The following is a 16,080-nucleotide window of genomic DNA, read 5'->3' as shown; positions in this document are numbered from 1 at the left end:
TAATTAAGCATTTACCAGATTAAAAATGGATAAACAAACTTGAATATTTAAAAAAAAAAGCATTCAAAGTACATACTATACTGACACACTAATAATATACAAATACATAAGTATTATTACTATATAAACATGTGGTAAGCATATGGAATGAAACAAACCGTAAGCTAGGTGTATATTTTCTTTTATTTTATCTTATTATGTCTAATTAATACAGGGCTGCACGGTGGTGGAGTGTTTAGCGTGCAGGCCTCGCAGCTCGGAGACCCAAGTTCAATTCCACCCTTGGCCTGCGTCTGTCTCTGTGTCCATAGTTTGTTTGTCAATGGTTATGAATGTGAGTGTGAATGGTTGTTTGTCTATATGTGCCCTGTGATTGGCTGGCCACCAGTCCAGGGTGTACCCCGCCTCTCCCCTGAAGACAGCTGGGATAGGCTCCAGCACCCCCGCGACCCTCGTGAGGAAAAAGCGGTAGAAAATGAATGAATGAATGAATGTCTAATTAATACAGGGCTGCACGGTGGTGAAGTGGTTACCGTGCAGGCCTCGCAGCTTATAAACCCGAGTTCAATTCCACCCTTGGCCTGCGTCTGTCTCTGTGTCCATAGTTTGTTTGCCCATAGGTATGAATGTGAGTTGTTTGTCTATATGTGCCCTGTGATTGGCTGGCGACCAGTGCAGGGTGTACCCCGCCTCTCGCCCTAGCACGGCTGGGATAGGCTCCAGCACCCCCATGACCTTTGTGAGGATAAGCGATAGAAAATGAATGAATGAATAAATGTCTAATACGAGTGTAAAAGTGACTATAGGGGTGTTATTTCATGTCGAGAGGGCTCTAATAATGTTAACTCTAATAATGTTGTGGAAGTGTGCGCTTGGTCTGCTTTGCTCCAGTCCACGGAAGGGTTAATGCACTTTCTCCCCCCCCCCCCCCCCCAGAGGCTCTTCATGCTCCTGTGTAAACCTGCAGCAGAGATGACAGCCAGTCCATGTCAGTGAAGTATGTGTGCACACACCCCGATAATGGGAGTGTACAGCAGAGGCAGAACACCTTCCACCTCCTGCCTCCTGCCTTGTTTACCTCCGGGAATCACAGCAGCCGCCTAATGCTTTGCACTCAGCTCTGGCCCTACTACCATCCACCAGGGAGGAACACTTAGCACCGCAGCCATGGGGAAGCAGGTAAGATCTGGATAGAGAAATACCCACTGGCAGCTCTGGGGCCGGGGCCGGGCCGGGCGGGGGGGGGGTGTGGGTAGTTTATACAAATTAGATGCAGGTCTTTTATCTGCGTTTTACAGACTAGCCAAGCTAGTGAGGCTGAGGTGACTCGGAGGGCATAAATCCTCATGCATAAACCCAAATAAAGCTGCAGCCACACTTCAAGTCTTTTTATATCCTGTAATACTTGGATGCTAATTTATGGAAATGAAGATAGCGCCCAGCACAGCATAGCACAGCACAAACTACATAAACACTTGATGAACAAATGCACACACACACACACACACAGCCAAGCTCAGGCTTGAAAAGGTGCTGCAAAGTATTAATCGTGAGAGTGCTGGGTGGGAGGGGGCGGGGGGAATCGATTTGAAGTAAGAGGAAGCTGGATGTGCTGTCTTTAAAAAAAAAACAAAAAAAAAACAAGCTCAGTCTTGTTTGCACCTCCGCTGATGTCTGAAAAGTACTGCTTTGCAATTAAAATACTAGAAACGTGCAACACGGGTCAGGGCGCTTTGTTTTGGTCGGATTCAAACTCGTGTGTAAGAAATGCAGAATTCCGCTTCTCGCCATTCCGCCATCTGGTTTTGCGGTTGCCGTGACTCACGACTGCACTCCTTGTTTTTAAAACGTTCTTTTTTTATAAAATACTTGGCATAAATCTCCTCAAGCTCTGGAACTGCGTTCATAAAGTTTATTCACTCACAGGTTACTCCGTTAAGTACATCTGCACTGTCTAATGTACTACACTACACCAGCTATGCAAGGGGGGGTACTGTTGAATGCTTGTTGTACGCATATGCAGTTTTTCATAAAGTTTATTCATGTATAGGGTACTCCGTAAAGTACATCTGCATCGTCTAATGTACTACACTACATCAGCTACGCAAGGGGGGTACTGTTGAATGCTTGTTGTACGCATATGCAGTTTTTCATAAAGTTTATTCACGTATAGGTTACTCCGTTAAGTACATCTGCATTGTCTATTGTACTACACTACATCAGCGATGCAAGGGGGTACTGTTGAATGCTTATTGTACGCATATGCAGTTTTTCATAAAGTTTATTCACTCATAGGTTACTCCGGTAAGTACATCTGCACTGTCTAATGTACTACACTACACCAACTATGCAGAGAGGGGGGTACTGTTGAATGCTTGTTGTACGCATATGCAGTTTTTCATAAAGTTTATTCACTCATAGGTTACTCCGTTAAGTACATCTGCACTGTCTAATATACTACACTACATCAGCTATGCAAGGGGGGTACTGTTGAATGCTTGTTGTACGCATATGCAGTTTTTCATAAAGTTTATTCACGTATAGGTTACTCCGTTAAGTACATCTGCACTGTCTAATGCACTACACTACATCAGCTATGCAAGGGGGGTACTGTTGAATGCTTGTTGTACGCATATGCAGTTTTTCATAAAGTTTATTGACTCATAGGTTACTCCGTTAAGTACATCTGCACTGTCTAATGTACTACACTACATCAGCTATGCAAGAGGGGTACTGTTGAATGCTTGTTGTACGCATATGCAGTTTTTGGGGGGAGGGGCTCAAATATTTTAAGGTAAATTTAAAGTATCATGAGTGGTCAGCAGCTTCAACTACTAAGTATTGGTGTAAAACGCAAGCAGGCTACACTGTTGTTTACAATGAACTCATCAGTAGTGTTAAGCAGTTTGCTCTGTCGCCGGGGGGTACTGTTGAATGCCTGTTGTACGCATATGCAGTTTTAGGGGAGGGGATCAAATATTTTAAGGTGAATTTGAAGTATCACGAGTGGTCAGCAGCTTCATCTGCTGCTGCATGCGCTTTAAACTCAAGTATTGGTGTAAAACGCAAGCAGGCTACACTGTTGTTTACAATGAACTCATCAGTAGTGTTAAGCAGTTTGCTCCTTACTGCTACTACAACATTGGTTCTGTCGCCGCTGTGTTGTGCAATATACTTATTAATACTTTTTCCTCTCATATGGAACCATTTTTCAAGTTATGAAGTGTAGTTATTACAGCAGGCCCGTAGGCAAACTTTTCAAATTGACCGCAAAGTTGAGCCAAAGTTAGCTTAAATGCCAATTAACGGCACTATGGGGCGTCGATGATAACCTTGAAAGACTGAAACAGGCCCGGCTTATTTCCAACGGTACAGAGAAGACAGCTAATTCCACTATATTATCATTTGTATTCATGCGTTGTTTTTAATCTGGCTCCCCTAAATTCCAATTAAAGTGGAAAAAGCATCTCCATCAGCAGCTGTTAGCTCTCTGGGTGCTGCTTGTTTGGACAAGGGCGGGGAGCGGATGCTCGCTCACTCTTGTTGTCAGAAGCAATAAGTGTGGATGGAAATGGGCCGCCCCCATCTGTCTGTGTGGATGTGCAGGTGTGTGTATGTGTGTGTGTGTGTGTGTGTGTGTATGGACTCATCAGCTGTTCAGTTCAAGAACATTATTTTATCTTTGATGCATTGCAGTAACTCTTAATGTTTAATCCATCCTAAACGAGGAATAATAATCCCTGACAGAGAGAGGCCATGTTGGAGAAATGTAAAATATTTGTTGTCATGGAGATGATGTTTGTTTGTTTATGCGCGGGTTTTGCTAATCCACAACACAGATCATGTTGTCATTTAACCTTAAGGGAGCCATTTTTACCCATGACACCCCCCCAAGAGGCTGGGAGGAAACAAATGTCATTGAAGCAAAAGCAATGGCAGCCCTTAAAGAACAATATTTGGTACCGTTACCTTTTACAGTATACGGGTCCGTCCTTGACATTTTGAGGTTATGTACGCAGTCCAATAAATTATACTGTATGAAAACTAGTTATCTGCGTGAGACTGAAAAATACTTTGTTAGGAATACTTTCGTTCTTTTTTAGTTAACTTTCCTCCCTTCATTATGTGTAATGTAACGTGGAGCGATTGTGAGGTCTGATTTTGTAAAAAAAAAAAAAAAAGTTAAAAAATATATAATAATTATTATTAATAATTAATACTAATTCAGAATATTAATTATTATTATTAATGATAAATAATAATAATAATAATAACAATTAAAAAATACAAAAATTGGATTGTAAAAGTACCAGATGGAGGGGTAGAATTTAATAAGCTTTGCTTCTTCCTACTCCTTTTGGACATGTGGAACTTTTTTTTTAATTAAAAACTTAAAAAAATTTGAAAGAATTAAGAGTTAATAAAATTTTAAAAAATTAAAAATGTAAAAATTAAGAAAATTCAACTTTTTTTATTACAAATTTTTAAAAAATACAAAAAATTTTAATTAAAAATTTAATGAATACATAAATACATTAATAAAGAAACTTAAATTATATTATACAGGCAGGAAGTGAACAAATGTAACAGTTACTGATTGTAAAAGTACCAGATGGAGGGGTAGGATTTAATAAGCTTTGCTTCTTCCTACTCCTTTTGGACATGTGGAACACTTTTTTTAAATTAAAAACTTTGAAAAATTAAAAAGAATTAAGAGTTAATAAATTAAAAAAAATAAAAATTTAAAAATTAAGAAAATAAAAAAAATGTAATTACAAATTTAAAAAAAAACAAAAAACTTAATTAAAAAAATTTAATAAAAGGGACAAAGTTGGGAGTAAGTCAGCGTTGATGCACTACGCTACTGATGGAGATGTCATACAACTTTATGTTAAAAAAAATCCCAACTATCCCTGTAAAATGTGTAGCATTTCAAGTAAATATAAACAAATTCTAAAAAAAAAAACACCTTATTACAGTGAGTGTGTGTTTGTGTGTGCGTGTGTGTACGCACTTGGCACACTGCCTGACTTTCCCTACTATCTCCTGTGATGAGTTAATCTCACTGGAGGGGAGATTTGTGATAAAGGCATGACTCTTCTTCTGTTTAACGCCCGCCAGAGGCTGGAACCAATTAGAAAGTTCTCCAAGCAGCAAAGAATGCGGCAGGCGCCTTTCAAAAACAATGTCTTGCCCCCACACACAATATTCTCCTGCCTTTGCTTCCCAAAACTGTGTTGTCAAGCGGTGTAAAAATACACCCGGGCATATAACAGCTTTTCTTTGTGAATATAAACAAACTTGTTTTCTTTCTCTTTTCTGCTCCAGTTTTGTAAATTCCCGTATCTGATCTGACCTTGAAGGCGAAATCTGTTGCTACTGATTTTTCTCAAGGCAGATTCTCACACGTGTGTATTCACTAACCTAAATATTCCTTACCCACTCTATTATGGTAATGGTAATGGTAATGGTAATGGTAATGGTTTTATTTCATTTGAACATGCATCAGATTACAATTGAATGCATCACATAATCAGTTCCCAGTTCCACATGTCCAAAAGGAGTAGGAAGAAGCAAAGCTTATTAAATCCTACCCCTCCATCTGGTACTTTTACAATCACTAACTGTTACATTTGTTCACTTCCTGCTTTCCTAATATAGTTTTTTTTTTTTTTTTTTTTTTTTATTATTTGTTTTTCTCCCGTACTGAAGTATTTATTTATTAATTTATTTTATTAAATTTTATTTAAAAAAATTTTTTTTACATTTTTTTGTTGAATTTTTTTATTTTGTTTCCTGTACCAAAATAGGAGGTGATATGAGCATCCAATGCCATAATGGGTACCATAGTGCGTGTCAATATAGTGATATATATAGCACATCATGACTGGTTCAAGACTCTTCATCCTTGTATTTAGCAAATTTATTTTATTTATTAATTAATTTTATTAAATTTTAATAATTTTTTTTTAGTTTTTAAAAAATTTTTTAATTTTTTTTGTTTTGTTTCCCGTACCAAAATAGGAGGTGATATGAGCATCCAATGCCATAATGTGTACCATAGTAAGTGTCAATATAGTGATATATATAGCACATCATGACTGATTCAAGACTCTTCATCCTTGTATTTAGCAAATTTATTTTATTTATTAATTTATTTTATTAAATTGTATTAATTTTTTTTTAGTTTTTTAATTTTTGTAACAATTTTTTTTATTTTGTTTCCTGTACCAAAATAGGAGGTGATATGAGCATCCAATGCCATAATGTGTACCATAGTAAGTGTCAATATAGTGATATATATAGCACATCATGACTCTTTATCCTTGTATTTAGCAAATTTATTTTATTTATTAATTTATTTTATAAAATTGTATTAATTTTTTTTTAGTTTTTAAAAAATATTTATAATTTTTTGTTTTGTTTCAAGTGTTTCAAATGTACTTCTTCCCTGAGATCATATTTCTCCTCTCTTGTAGAGAAGTATTGGATTACATTTTTAGCTAATTGCTTATTTTTAGCCTTATGCATTATTTTAGCTGTTTGATTATTAGGGATCCAATACCATAGCTGCATTAAAAAAAAACATCATAATGATTATCGGTATAATACAGCGTTTGATGACATTATCAGAGAAGAATTAATGAACTCTGCCAAGGACGTGTGATTTTTATTTGTGTTTGTGCCAGCAGGAGTTCATAAAAACTAACGAACAGATTGTGATCAAATTTAGTGGTGCGTTCGATGACACGAGGAAGCTTTTTATTTGTTTGGTTTATGCAAAAAGCACTCAAGTGGGCAGGACCAACCCATTCAATTTGAGGGCGGGTTTCTCCCCCAATTAACACGGAGTGATATTATTGGCACTTTCTTTAGCTTTTTAACCAACATGAACTGAAAAGCACATAGAAATTATGGATTATGACTTCAGTAATCTCTCGCCACTTCCCGCTTTGCTTGTTTTTTCAAAAATATATTAGTAAATCATGCAATTTTATTGTTGACCATGACCTAATATTACTCAAAAATATGAATAATTAGGCAATTTTCATGTATATTTCACCCAAATTAACAATTTTCAAGCATTAAAATTGTTAAATTAACTAAAATACAAATATAAGGCATTCAGATGACACGAGCGCAAATGTGACTATAGGAGTGTTATTTCACATCTAGAGAGCTCTAATAATGTTAAAACCTATATTGTTGTGTCCACTATATTGAGTAATACGAGTGCAAATGTGACTATAGGGGTGTTATTTCATATGTAGAGAGCTCTAAAAATATTAAAACCTATATTATTGTGTCCACTATATTGAGTAATACGAGCGCAAATGTGACTATAGGGGTGTTATTTCATATGTAGAGAGCTCTAAAAATATTAAAACCTATATTGTTGTGTCCACTATATTGAGTAATACGAGCGCAAATGTGACTATAGGGGTGTTATTTCATGTCTAGAGAGCTCTAATAATGTTCAAACCTATATTGTTGTGTCCACTATATTGAGTAATATGAATACAAATGTGACTATAGGGGTGTTATTTCATGTCTAGAGAGCTCTAATAATGTTAAAACCTATATTGTTGTGTCCACTATATTGAGTAATACGAGCGCAAATGTGACTATAGGGGTGTTATTTCACGTCTAGAGAGCTCTAATAATGTTGAAATCTACATTTAGAAGGTTGCTTTAACTATGAAAACATTTTTAAATAAGGACTCATATTTTGCGGAAATTCACTTATCACGGCCAGGTCTGGAACTAATTACACGGTGATAAATGAGTGATTACTGTAAATAGTAATAATAAACAGCAACACAATAAAAACTGAGCTATGTTTGTAAAAAACAATGGAAACTGTAAATACAAATACAATAGTTTAAAATACCAATAATAATACATTTATTAAAATAACTAATTTATCTGATATTAATTGATTTTACATTTTTTTACATTTAATTATACATGTTAATTAATTATACATTTTACAAATAAAATAATATCATACTAGCAATGACAATTATGCTACTACTGTTACGAACACAACTATAAACAACATAAATCCAATTGCCAAAATAAAGAACATGCAGCAATAACTAAAAGAAAGTGTCTAGTGTGTATTATAATAATAATAATAATAATAATAATAAATGTTATTTATATTGCACTTTACATTACAGAAATCTCAAAGTGCTACAAAGAAAGCATAAAACCTACAATGAAGCAATAAAACAACACAACAAAAGGTGTATATACATATATATATATATATATATATATATATATATATATATATATATATATATATATATATATATAAATTAATATTATCTTCCCAGCCAATCATCCACGATCACCCCAGACGCATGTCAACACTCGCTGTTTTGTAACGTCGCCTCTCTCACTAATCGCACCTTTAATTTCATCAAAAGGGAAAAGTAAATTACAGCCAGTGTAAATTGGCTTGGGTTTCATCTTGTGCATTTCATTTGGATTGTTTGCTTTGATTGCGTCTTATGGGTGGCAGACCCCCCCACCCCCCGCCCCCAACCCCACCCCCGTCCCATCCCCGGAGGGAAGAAAGCAATTAAAATACTGAACTCCCGCCACCGCCATTGCTTCTTGTCGGCATCAAGACTTAAAAAGACATCCTTGATGGCAAAAAAAAAAAAACAAGTCGGTGTTAAGTCAATTAGGCTTCTGAGCATGTGCGGGGGCCCCTCCCCTTACCCGGCCACCCTCTGATGATGACTGTTTAGCGGGGGCCCATATGATGCCCACATGTGACCGCCCCAGCCCTGGAGACCGATACCATCTGTTTGGGTCTTACGCCCCCCTCCCCTTCTGCTCTGTCTCTTCATTTGCTACCTCTTTGTCTTACCCCTTGAGAGGTGGGGGGTTCTAAAGGGTGGGAGTGGGGGCCCCAAAAGGATACAGCATCCATGGAGCTTGCCTGCGGAAGTGACGCTTCCAGGGCACATTTTCCGCTTGCATGAGCCTCCGGCTGTGGCCTCGGGGCAGGCTGGGGTTCAGGGTGGGGCATGAAAGGAGGGGTGGTCGTCTGGCTGCATGTTTTCTTTGAGTCTTTTGGAATAGATGCTGAGGCTGAGGCTTGAGCGGGAGATGCACATCACATCCTCTGTGGATCGCATGTAAGTCAGGCTGACTTTGCTTTTTGGTGGTTTTCATGAATTCAAAGGTTTTTTTGTGTTTCTGTAGTTCTGCTTAGTTGGGGATGCCATGCTGGGATTTGGGTCATGTGGACTTGGACTCATGCGGGACAGTGCAAAGACCTTGACTCGACACTAGCTTTGTTGTTAGCTTGGAGATGTCAGGGCTCTCCACCATTTAGGCATCAAATACAGTTTTTAACCTAATAGCGGGGAGAACATGCAAACTCCACACAGAGATGACCGAGGGTGGAATTGAACCCTGGTCCCCTAGCTGTGAGGTCTGCGCGGTAACCACTCCATCACCGTGCAGTCCCTATGTTAGAATTGTGTTACAGCTAACTACGTGCTACATAAGTGGGATAAAACTGATAGGCAAACTGAAGAACCGTAGCGCCCCAGCTTTGACAGCACTCGTGCACCCCCAGAACACCGTCTGTTTCAAAAGGTTGGACTAAAAAAACAAAATGTACTCAGACTTTGTATTCAGCCGTCCATATCTTTGTCGTGGTTTTTCAAAAAAAGTACAACAATTACTTCATAAATGATCGATACTTCTTGTTATACTGTGGTATATTATGAGTCCAAAAATATTGCAAAACAAATTAAATGTAGTATTTTGGCCACTAGGTGTCAGTAATCTTAAATTGATGTGTTGTGTCCACTATATTGAGTAATACGAGTGCAAATGTGACTATAGGGGTGTTATTTCATATGTAGAGAGCTCTAAAAATATTAAAACCTATATTGTTGTGTCCACTATATTGAGTAATACGAGCGCAAATGTGACGATAGGGGTGTTATTTCATGTCTAGAGAGCTCTAATAATGTTAAAACCTATATTGTTGTCTCCACTATATTGAGTAATACGAGCGCAAATGTGACTATAGGGGTGTTATTTCATATGTAGAGAGCTCTAAAAATATTAAAACCTATATTGTTGTGTCCACTATATTGAGTAATACGAGCGCAAATGTGACGATAGGGGTGTTATTTCATGTCTAGAGAGCTCTAATAATGTTAAAACCTATATTATTGTGTCCACTATATTGAGTAATACGAAAGCAAATGTGACTATAGGGGTGTTATTTCATGTCTAGAGAGCTCTAATAATGTTAAAACCTATATTGTTGTGTCCACTATATTGAGTAATACGAATGCAAATGTGACTATAGGGGTGTTATTTCATGTCTAGAGAGCTCTAATAATGTTAAAACCTATATTGTTGTGTCCAGGTTGGACTAAAAACCAAAATGTACTCAGACTTTGTATTCAGCCGTCCATCTCTTTGTCGTGGTTTTTTAAAAAAGTACAACAATTACTTCATAAATGATCGATACTTCTTGGTAGACTGTGGTATATTATGAGTCCAAAAATATTGCAAGACAAATTAAATGTAGTATTTTGGCCACTAGGTGTCAGTAATCTTAAATTGATGAGACGTTAATTTCGATGACATATGTACACTTCTGCCACCTTGTGGCCGTTTTTATGGCTTAAATTGTTCTCAACTGAAACGCATTAGTGGGGAGTTGCATCATCACTTTTTTTTTGTCTTGTACACGGAAAAAACTATATATAAATATATCTTTGGTGTTGAGTAAGTTTTTAGTAAATTGTAGAGAGCGAGTTAGCTTGGTTGCTTGTGATGCTAGCTATTTGTATGCTATGCCCCTCCCAACACATACTTGAATGAGAACGTTCTATCAAACGCTATAATAAAAACTGCTAAAAAAAAAAAAAAAATCCTGTGCAATAACTGTGCAATAAACAAGTGCAATAACCGTGAAATAAATGTGAATTGGTCAACATGTATACTGTATACTTTAGCTGTATATGCAGTACGGTGTATAACTAGATGATTTGTATTACCCTGTTTTTGCACTTCGTTTGCTCTTGTACTGCAAACCTGAAATGTACCCTTGTGGTACTACTAATTATGTCATATATTATCTTAATGGCGGCTGTATGTCCTGGCAGTCATCCTGTAGCCTGCGTAATGTGGTGTAAACAAAGAATAATAGGAATAAAAGGTGACTATAGGGGTGTTACTTTATGTCTACGGAGCTCTAATAACATTAAAAACTGTCTTTTAAAAAGTCATAAACTGGTTTTCTGTGCTGTAACTGTGAGAATATTTAATTTAGTAATATTGATTTCTACTTTGTGGCAAGCTCGCCGAATCCTTTCCTATCTCAGTTCCGATTCAACCCACATGGATCAGAGTTCATGTACTTTTTAGTTATATTTAAAAAAAAAAATCATATTTCATCCTCTTTGCTTCTTATCAACTCCTTTTTCTTCCAGTCGTCGTGCGCCAACTGGCAAGTGGAACATTTGCTCCAGGCTGCAAATGGCCTTATTTAAGCAGCTATGAATATTCATTTGTTTTCAACATTATAAGTACTTTGACAGCCATGTTACATATTGATTAAGGACTATTTGTACAGCACAGCACGGCTATTTTTCCAGACTTATGTAAGCTTATATAAATAAAAGATGGAATTGTTTCTGTCAGCGTCGCAACCTCTGGACTTGATTAGGAGTGGGATTATGAGGCGGATCGAGTTGGAAGGAAAACTATTTCTTCTTTGTCAAGAGTTGCTGTAATGTGACAGTCAATGTCAAATACTTGGTTGTGTAGAGCAGTGATTTCCAACCACTGACATAACACCCCTATAGTCACATTTGCGCTCGTATTACTCAATATAGTGGACACAACAATATAGGTTTTAACATTATTAGAGCTCCCTAGACATGAAATAACACCCCTATAGTCACATTTGCGCTCGTATTACTTAATATAGTGGACACAACAATACAGGTTTTAACATTAATAGAGCTCTCTAGACATGAAATAACACCCCTATAGTCACATTTGCATTCATATTACTCAATATAGTGGACACAACAATATCGGTTTAAACATTATTAGAGCTCTCTAGACATGAAATAACACCCCTATAGTCACATTTGCATTCGTGTTACTCAATATAGTGGACACAACAATATAGGTTTTAACATTATTAGAGCTCTCTAGACATGAAATAACACCCCTATAGTCACATTTGCGCTCGTATTACTCAATATAGTGGACACAACAATGTAGATTTTAACATTATTAGAGCTCTCTGGACATGAAATAACACCCCTATAGTCACATTTGCATTCGTATTACTCAATATAGTGGACACAAAAATATAGGTTTTAACATTATTAGAGCTCTAGACATGAAATAACACCCCTATAGTCACATTTGCGCTCATATTACTCAATATAGTGGACACAACAATATAGGTTTTAACATTATTAGAGCTCTCTAGACATGAAATAACACCCCTATAGTCACATTTGCGCTCGTATTACTCAATATAGTGGACACAACAATGTAGATTTTAACATTATTAGAGCTCTCTAGACATGAAATAACACCCCTATAGTCATATTTGCATTCGTATTATTCAATATAGTGGACACAACAATATCGGTTTTAACATTATTAGAGCTCTCTAGACATGAAATAACACCCCTATAGTCACATTTGCATTCGTATTACTCAATATAGTGGACACAACAATATAGATTTTAACATTATTAGAGCTCTCTAGACATGAAATAACACCCCTATAGTCACATTTGCGCTCGTATTACTCAATATAGTGGACACAACAATGTAGATTTTAACATTATTAGAGCTCTCTAGACATGAAATAACACCCCTATAGTCACATTTGCGCTCGTATTACTCAATATAGTGGACACAACAATATAGGTTTTAACATTATTAGAGCTCTCTAGACATGAAATAACACCCCTATAGTCACATTTGCACTCGTATTACTCAATATAGTGGACACAACAATATAGGTTTTAACATTATTAGAGCTCTCTAGACATGAAATAACACCCCTATAGTCACATTTGCATTCGTATTACTCAATATAGTGGACACAACAATATAGGTTTTAACATTATTAGAGCTCTCTAGACATGAAATAACACCCCTATAGTCACATTGGCATTCGTATTACTCAATATAGTGGACACAACAATATCGATTTTAACATTATTAGAGCTCTCTGGACATGAAATAACACCCCTATAGTCACATTTGCATTCGTATTACTCAATATAGTGGACACAACAATATAGGTTTTAACATTATTAGAGCTCTCTAGACATGAAATAACACCCCTATAGTCACATTTGCATTCGTATTACTCAATATAGTGGCCACAACAATCTAGGTTTTAACATTATTAGAGCTCTCTAGACATGAAATAACACCCCTATAGTCACATTTGCGCTCGTATTACTCAATATAGTGGACACAACAATATAGGTTTTAACATTATTAGAGCTCTCTAGACATGAAATAACACCCCTATAGTCACATTTGCATTCGTATTACTCAATATAGTGGACACAACAATATAGGTTTTAACATTATTAGAGCTCCCTAGACATGAAATAACACCCCTATAGTCACATTTGCGCTCGTATTACTCAATATAGTGGACACAACAATGTAGATTTTAACATTATTAGAGCTCTCTAGACATGAAATAACACCCCTATAGTCACATTTGCATTTGTATTACTCAATATAGTGGACACAACAATGTAGATTTTAACATTATTAGAGCTTTCTAGACATGAAATAACACCCCTATAGTCACATTTGCATTCATATTACTCAATATAGTGGACACAACAATGTAGATTTTTACATTATTAGAGCTCTCTAGACATGAAATAACACCCCTATAGTCACATTTACATTTGTATTACTCAATATAGTGGACACAACAATATAGGTTTTAACATTATTAGAGCTCTCTAGACATGAAATAACACCCCTATAGTCACATTTGTATTCGTATTACTCAATATAGTGGACACAACAATATCGGTTTTAACATTATTAGAGCTCTCTAGACATGAAATAACACCCCTATAGTCACATTTGCGCTCATATTACTCAATATAGTGGACGCAACAATATAGGTTTTAACATTATTAGAGCTCCGAAGACATAAAATAACACCCCTATAGTCACATTTGCATTCGTATTACTCAATATAGTGGACACAAAAATATAGGTTTTAACATTATTAGAGCTCTAGACATGAAATAACACCCCTATAGTCACATTTGCGCTCATATTACTCAATATAGTGGACACAACAATGCAGATTTTAACATGATTAGAGCTCTCTAGACATGAAATAACACCCCTATAGTCACATTTGCGCTCGTATTACTCAATATAGTGGACACAACAATGCAGATTTTAACATGATTAGAGCTCTCTAGACATGAAATAACACCCCTATAGTCACATTTGCGCTCGTATTACTCAATATAGTGGACACAACAATATAGGTTTTAACATTATTAGAGCTCTCTAGACATGAAATAACACCCCTATAGTCACATTTGCGCTCGTATTACTCAATATAGTGGACACAACAATATAGGTTTTAACATTATTAGAGCACTCTAGACATTAAATAACACCCCTATAGTCACATTTGCATTTGTATTACTCAATATAGTGGACACAACAATATAGGTTTTAACATTATTAGAGCTCTCTAGACATGAAATAACACCCCTATAGTCACATTTGCACTCGTATTAGTCAATATAGTGGACACAACACTATAGGTTTTAACATTATTAGAGCTCTCTAGACATGAAATAACACCCCTATAGTCACATTTGCATTCGTATTACTCAATATAGTGGACACAACAATGTAATATTGAAGTTGGGACCTAACTTTGGGTTGACCCCGGACTCGGCAAGGCGTATTGACCTCGCCAGATCCCCCCCCCCCCCCCATTCCCCATCCCCCCCGGATTGAAATGTCAGCGTGGTCCAAATATAAATGTCAGCTGTTTTATTCCACTTTATTGCACCAAGATGAATCTGACAATGAGACTCACGGTGGCGAGGTGAAGTCATTACTTCCCAGACAATTTATGGATGTTTATAGCTGCGGGGCGGGAGCGCTGACACTTTCAAGTCGATTTCCTGGCTGTAAATTATCACAGGGATGACACCAATGAGAAGTGACGAATGTGAATGGGGGTGTTTTACATAAGGAGGTGACAGGGGTGTTTGTGTAGGATAAAATTAGGAGAAGCGTCAACCACCGTAGCGCTCTGGCATTTCCATGATGAAAGGGACCGAAATATCCGGCCCACTTTTCAATATCTTTTCATTGTGTTGGAGTCGGACGGTACTGCTGCACTTGTTACATGATGCATAAAAAGACCGGGTCACTTCAGGACACTGCTGTGTGTGAGTGACAGGGAGAAAAAGCTCTGATTTTTTCTAATTTGCATGTTCTACCTGTGCATGTGTGGGTTTTCTCCGGGTATTCCGGTTTCCTCCCACATTCCAAAAACATTTTCTACCGCTTTTCCTTTGGGCGAGAGGTGGGGTACACCCTGGACTGGTGGCCAGCCAATCTCAGGGCACATATAGACAAACAACCATTCACACTCACATTCATACCTATGGACAATTTGGAGTCGCTAATTAACCTAGCATGTTTTTGGAATGTGGGAGGAAACCGGAGTACCCGGAAAAAACCCACGCATGCACGGGGAGAACATGCAAACTCCACACAGACATGGCCGAGGGTGGAATTGAACCCGGGTCTCCTAGCTGTGAGGTCTGCGCGCTAACCACTCAACCGCCGTGCAGCCGAGAACCCGTTCATTACCTTCTAAATACATTTTTAAACATTATTAGAGTCCTCTAGACCTTAAATAACACCCCTACAGTCACCTTTACACTCATTCATTCATTTTCTACCGCTTGTCGTCACAAGGGTCGCGGAGGGTGCTGGAGCCTATCCCAGCTGTCTTCGGGCAAGAGGCGTGGGTACACCCCG

The 16,080-nt window shown here is 37.2% G+C and overlaps 1 protein-coding gene across 1 annotated transcript in view; it reads left to right on the top strand.

Annotated features, from left to right (window-relative positions):
- mid1 (midline 1) overlaps positions 1-16,080 on the top strand; it is a 47,885-nt gene that overhangs the window by 591 nt on the left and 31,214 nt on the right. The window contains exon 1 of the mRNA XM_058082270.1: positions 1-1,179. This exon is cut by the window's left edge and continues 591 nt beyond it. The gene's annotated coding sequence lies outside the window, so the exon portion shown is untranslated. The remainder of the gene's footprint in view (positions 1,180-16,080) is intronic.

This window comes from Doryrhamphus excisus, chromosome 9, assembly GCF_030265055.1.
Source record: "Doryrhamphus excisus isolate RoL2022-K1 chromosome 9, RoL_Dexc_1.0, whole genome shotgun sequence".
Lineage (NCBI taxonomy): Eukaryota > Metazoa > Chordata > Actinopteri > Syngnathiformes > Syngnathidae > Doryrhamphus > Doryrhamphus excisus.
Note: the sequence above shows the minus strand (reverse complement) of the source record. Positions and strands in the feature narration are given on the sequence as shown.